The 6,948-nt window shown below is 40.1% G+C and overlaps 1 non-coding gene across 1 annotated transcript; it reads left to right on the top strand.

Moving 5' to 3' along the window:
* Nucleotides 1-991: 991 nt before the first annotated feature.
* On the top strand, nucleotides 992-1,099 carry LOC129406218 (U6 spliceosomal RNA). Its single transcript, XR_008630879.1, has one exon. It is a non-coding gene; the product is annotated as a U6 spliceosomal RNA (small nuclear RNA).
* The last annotated feature ends 5,849 nt before the right edge of the window (nucleotides 1,100-6,948 follow it).

Raw genomic sequence — 6,948 nt, 5'->3', positions numbered from 1 at the left:
AAATGGCTTTTCTCCAAAAGGTAAGGAACAGCAAATTCCATAGAGTATGTGAAGAGAAGGCAACACAAGGAGATAATGTTAAATGAAATAAGCATAAGGACAACCCATATGAATCCACTTATATAGTGCATATAGAGTAAACAAGCAAGTGGTTGACCACAAAACAAAAATGATTTTTCTTGTTTAACCCAAAAAATGGCTGCTACAAGACAAGAAAGGAGAGTGGATGATTTGGGAAAAAAGAGCAACAAATATGAATCAATGGATAGAACTGAACTTTCAATGAAGAACCGTATCCAGTGATATTGATGTTTGGTGATACATACTTGGAATTTGTATAATATTACAATGCAATGTAATTTCTGGTAAGAAAAATAAGTAAACAAGAGAAGGAAACAAAGCAAAGCTGAATCAAAACAAAACAAAACTGAATTCTGACAACTGAGATTATCACAAGAGGTGGAAATTGACTAAGAAAATGAAAAGCCCATCTATTTATGGACTGTACTGGAGGGAAACTGATCCTTTAAAGGAACATATGAAGTGGTAACATCTAGTTTAAGATGTGTAAAAACATAACCTTAAAATGACATTGTATGCCAACATTATCTCAAGTTAAAGTTAAATAACTTTTTAAGATAAGCTATTCAATAAAACAAAACTTTGCACAAGTTTACTTATACAAAGGTTGACAGATGAAGGAGAATGTGGAGAATGTCCTGACCTCTGAGCCAGGCTGTTTTCACCAGGGCAACTTGGAGGGGGCGGGTTGAGTTTCCCTCCCCTCCCCAGCAGAATCCCGGCAGCCGAAAACCTCCAGAACCCAACTGCACAGACATGCTCAAGGCTGCTCTCCACAGGCTCAGATGAGCCTCACCTACTGGGGAACCTGCAGATAAACCCAGGTCTACAGGACCTGTGACTGAGATCTTCAAGCTCACTTAGAACAGTACTGGGCCTCCTCCCCCCAGCTCCCCAATTTTGAAGTACCATGATCACTTGGACAGCATATATACTAAAATTGGAACAATACTGGGAAGTTTAGCATGGCCCCTGCACAAGGATGACCCCCAGTTTTCCAGCAGCTTGGCAGTCACACCCACAAACTGCCCCTGGAACCATATAATCTCATCAACCGCCGAGATCTAGAGACTATAAAATAAAGCTCCCGGAAGAGAGTAATACAGACTGTCCTTGAGCATGCGACTGCATTCATGGCCGCGAGACCTCTTATACTCTAGCCCACTGATGTACCAAAAGTAGCACACATTTGTTTGGTTTTAACATACATGCTTGTGGGACCCTCTGAGCCTAAAGACTTTGATTCCAGAGATGTAACACATTCGGGCGTCCAGCGCAGCATCCGATAGCAATGCACTGGGACTGCGAACTGGGCTACAACTCTGTGCTGCCGGGGGTGGATTCTTTTCCCCCCCCCAACCCTGTCTTCCTGCACGGAAAGCAGTGGCCTGGCGGCACCCACATGGCAGGCGCCATCTTCTGTGACTCCAAACCCACAGGTATTTGGTTTTTACTTTTGGGGCTCCAGGAACTCATGGGAAGGGGGCGTAACCTGCACGCCCTCGGCCCAGATAAATCCGGAGCCGCTGAGCGCGAATCGGACCCTCTGCACCTAAAGACTTTGATTCCAGAGACTTCTTACAGCAATGCACTGGGACTGTGAGCTGGGCTATGTAATTTCTGGCAGAATTTTCCCTGGACTTTATACAGAAATCCAAAACGACTTAACATTTATAATTGTCAGCAATGTAAAACGGTTCCTTTTGAATAGGTCTGACTTGGGGGGGAAACTCCAAATAATAACAGTAAGTTTTTGTTGAAATTTTGAAGGTTTTTAATGTAGCAGCCACCTCTCTGGACTGTGAACTAAGCAAAAGCCCCACGCTGGCCAACATGGCATGGCGTACACCATACTATGAGGCGCGGGAAGGGGGGTGAGGGGGGAAAAGGGAAAAGGAAAAAGGGAAAAAAAAAAGAGAGTGTGAAGGTTATGTACTTGTAGCAGTGGGGCTACATATCTCTTCATTTCCAGCAATGAAAAACTAATTATCAAATGTAGTAGGTCTGTCTCTCTTGGTTGGAAACTCCAACAACTATAGTGAGTTTTGTGTTGAATTATGGAATGTAATCAAGGTAAAGAAAAAATGAAGTGAATTTCATTAGTTATACAGTAGGGGGTGGGGGCGGGGGGTATACTGGGATTTCCGGTGGTGGACTATGGGCACTGGTGAAGGGATGGGTGTTTGAATATTGTATAACTGACATATAAACCTGAGAACTTTGTAACTTTCCACATGGTGATTTAATAAAAAGTTTTAAAAAAAATAAATAAAATAAAATAAAATTTTACACACTAAAAAAAAAAACATACATGCTTGTAAACTCTTATATAAGGGCTCCAATGGCCCCAGCATGAAATACAATGATCATACACTTTCCTCTTATGGTTGTGGGAAGGTGCACGATTGTGGGTTTGGTGTTTGCATATTATCTGTAATGAACTATTGTGAACAATTTTATAAAAATAGAACAAATTTTTTTTAAAAAGGAGAGTGTATCTGTCCAACGATTTTTATCATACACACTTTATGTTTAAACAATATGTAGCTTCCCCAACCTAAGATTCAAAAAACTATATTTCCCAGATATACTTGAAAACTGGGTGGAGATATTTGACTTGGGTTCTAGAAACAAAGATTAACTGCAATCCTGGAAGTTCTTTGTGAGAGGATGGGATGTGGTGTGAAGTGAGTGGAATCAGAGTGGTTCCTACAACAGGGTAGTGGGGATGCCTTTGATATTTGCCAGTTCCCTGGGGACACGGTGTGAGCAAGGGCACATTCTCATTGATGTGCCAATCCTAGCAGACTCAGTTCTCCACAGTGTTCCTAACTGCCCAACCTGAACTGATAAATATATTTCTTCCAATAAATCTGTATGCTATAATTTGTTATAGCAAATCTTTCCTAAGGATTTCAAATCCATCACTGTAAGTAGATGTCTTTATCTTTAAATAAAAGCTCTTAAATTTACCAAACAAATATAAAATTTCTCATTTTTATTCATGAAGGTAGGAGGTCACCACTTTCAGAGTATTGCATTAAAAGTTTCCTGGGGCTGGAGAGATAGCACAGCGGGTAGGGCGTTTGCATTGCACGCGGCCGACCCGGGTTCAAATCCCAGCATCCCATATGGTCCCCTGAGCACAGCCAGGGGTAATTCCTGAGTGCAGAGCCAGGAGTAACCCCTGTGCGTTGCCAGGTGTGACCCCCCCCCAAAAAAAAGCAAATAAATAAATAAAAGTTTCCTTTTGACAAATGCATCTTTCAAATGCACTTTTAGATGTCCATTAAGCCATTTTGTTGAGTTAATAATTACTGAGATTTTAATAGATGCAACTTTCTGTTACAAGTGAACAAGATACACATGGTGACTTTTTTATGGACGTCACACTTTAGTTGGAAGAACAAGACACTAGTAAAAGTTTCTTAATGGAAATACACAGGGAGGGGGGGCTAGAGCGACAGCACAGTGGGCAGGGCATTTGTCTTGCACTCGGCCAACCAGGGTTCGATTCCCAGCATCCCATCCCATATGGTTCCTCGAGCACCACTAGAGTGCAGAGCCAGGAGTAACCCCTGGGCATATTCAGGTGTGACCCAAAAAGAAAAAAAAAAAGAAATACATGGGCACCAGAATGTTTAATGTTAGAGAACTTACCTTGTTTGCATGTTGTGAGACCCTTGGTTTGATTTCTGGCACTGTAAGTTTCCATAAGAGCTTCCAGGAGCAACTGCTGAGCAGGAGCAACACACAAGTATCCACTGAATTCAACTGAATTCACACCAAAAATAAGTAAATAAGTAGAAGCTAATTCATGAAGAAAGGGTAGTTTTCATAATTGTGATTACAAGGTGACAAGTGGGCTTAATACTGAATGATGACAATGAGCCTGCCATGTAAATATCCAGTAGATAGTATTTTGGGAATAGAAAATAACTAATAGGAATTTAACAAAAATAGAGTCAAGAAATTGGAAATGAAACACAACCAGCATTGGAAACTGTGGTATGAAGAAACTAGTGAGGAGAAATAAGAGTTCATTCTTTTTAGACTATGAAAAGAGCAGTTAAGTATTGGCATAATTTTGCAATTTCATTTTTACTAATTAACTCAGAATCTTGCAATAACAATATTTGATTTAATACACAAATCATATATATGTGTATATGTATATATATATGTATACAAACATGGACTGAAGCAATAGCACAGCAGGTAGGGCGTTTGCCTTGTACAAGGCCAACCCAGGTTAGATTGCTCCATCCCTCTCAGAGAGCCCAGCAAACTACCGAGAGTATCCTGCACCCATGGCAGAGCCTGGCAAGCTACCAGTGGCATATTTGATATGCCAAAAATAGTAACAAGTCTCACAATGGAGACGTTACTGGTGACCACTCGAGCAAATTGATGAACTATGGGATGACAGTGACAGTATACAAACATGGAATTGGAGAAATAGTACAGCAGACTGGGCTCTTGTCCTGCATGCAGCTGACCCAGGTTCAATTCCCAGCATCCCATAGGTTCCCCTGAGCACTACTACTTGGAGTGATCCTGAGTACAGAGATAGTAGTAAGCCCTGAGCTCCACTGGGTGTGGCCCCCAAACAAAATATACAACCATAAATACACATAATATATTCAACTTTATTTTGACATTAATGATTCATTGTATAATTTAAATAAATTGTATTAGTTAAATTGTTGCCTTGGATCATCATTATTCTGGGAGTATTTGTTGAACACCAATTTGAAGTGGTCACTTGCCTTCTGCATCACTCTACGTCATACAATTTCTTTAATATTTCAAGTAGTTTTCAACTTTTACAATTTTCATGAATCTCTTTCACCATGAAGAAACATTTTTATTTAGCTATGTTTATATTTTACTTAGCCATGTTTAAAAGTTCATATTAAGTATCATTAATTACTTACGATTGGGTATGGAAACTTTAAAAACACATACATGGATTCTAATCCATACTTGCATATATCAGCTCTGTGACTTTGGTTATTTCAATTTTCCAAAGGGCAGTTAATTATTCTGAAACTCAGAAATAACAGTAGCTGCTCCACGTATCTTTAACAAAGATTAAACAAAGCAATGATTTATAACATTGTTTTATAAATATAGTTTACTAATTTTTAATTAATTTATTTTTAATTTTTAAAATTTACTTTAATGTAGATAAAAGCCATAACTGTTGACACGATTCTAGAGTTGAACTTGATTATCCAACAATGCTCCAATATTAAAATCAGTAAGTATAAAAATCATTTTTATATGCAAATTATTATAGCTCATCCTGGACTGGTTAATCCTTGTATTGAGATTTTACTAAGCTGTTTGTTATAGGGCTGGAGTGATAGCACAGCAGGTAGGGCATTTGCCTTGCACGCGGCCAACCCGGGTTTGACTCCTCCATCCCTCTCGGGAGAGCCTGGCAAGCTACCAGTGGCATACTCAATATGCCAAAAACAGTAACAACAAGACTCACTTCATGTTCCTTGAGCGAGCAGACGCCATTGGGCTACACTATCATGCAACAGGGACGAATGGAGATGTTACTGGTGCCCGCCTGAGCAAATCGATGAACAATGGGACGACAGTGCTACAGTGCAATAGTTTGTTATAAGTTGAGCCTCTAAGGCCTTCTACATGCAAGGCAAGTACTTTACTGCTCAACCACATTCCTGACCCTCATTCTATTCTTATTCAGCACATCCTTCTTGTCATTTTAAAATTTCTCCTTAACTATGAGGTTTTCCTTAACCCAGTTTTAATTTGTGTGACATTCCTGTTTTAAATTATTTACAGTATTAGGGTTGGAGCGATAGTACAGCGGGTAGGCTGCTTGCAATGCACATGGCTGACCTGGTTCTACTTGGTGCTCACTCACTCTTCTCTTCGCAGTTCGTGTATGGCTCTAACCTGGAACCCAAGGGACTCCGAGATCACCAGGAGTGCTCCCTGAGTACAGAGCCAGGAGTAAGCTTGAACACAGATAGGTGTGGCCCCAAACTCAAATATATATATATGCATATATATTTATATAACTATACCTATCCAAGTATATATGAAAACATATATAGAAATGGTTACAGTATATATCACCCTTCTTACAATAATTCTAGTAGCTTTACTCCTGATACTGAACTCAATAGAAACAGGTTTATTCAGAAGTTTTCTTGCAACCTCAGAAAATGGACTTTGTTTTTAAATCCCCCAAAGCCATCTTGCTCTCAGGCTGGGGTTAAAAATTTATAGAAAGCCAGTTGGGAAATAAGAGTCAGAAGAAAGTTTGAGGATGTTGTTCAGAGGGAAGAAGGAATATGAGAAGCTTCTGAAATCTTTCTAGAGGATCTGTTGTTGGTTCATGCCCTCTAAGTCCATAACTGGACTTGGTTCAACTTCAAAATCTTGGTTCAGCTAGAACATCTTTTAAGTTTGGGAGGCAAGATAAGAGATGGGAGACAATGAGAGAGATAAGAATTAAGTTTGTGAGGAGCAGGATAGAGTCTCCAATGCTTGGACACTTTCACTGCTAGTTTAATGTTACAGTGAAACCAACTATCTTTCGGGTCCTTGAGGACTGCATGTAAAATTAACACACCGTCCCCAGATGCCTTCAACCTTACAGCTCCGGTCACAGCTCCTTATTTCAAAACTCAAGTCGGTCAACCTCTGTGGGCTACAGCAGACAAAGATAACCCGAACCTCTACTCTAGACACAGCAGCAGCTCCATCTATCCCTGGTAGCTCAGTGTGTGGTTGCTTGCCACATCTACTAGGTGCTCAATCATTCTTTGCACTCTGACAGCTGTGGATCTCATCATCCATCCGTGCTCTCTGCTTGCCTATTTC

The sequence above is a fragment of the Sorex araneus genome, chromosome 6 (genome assembly GCF_027595985.1).
Source record: "Sorex araneus isolate mSorAra2 chromosome 6, mSorAra2.pri, whole genome shotgun sequence".
In the NCBI taxonomy this organism is placed as follows: domain Eukaryota; kingdom Metazoa; phylum Chordata; class Mammalia; order Eulipotyphla; family Soricidae; genus Sorex; species Sorex araneus.
The sequence above is the reverse complement of the archived record's forward strand: the minus strand, read 5'-3'. Positions and strand labels throughout refer to the sequence as shown.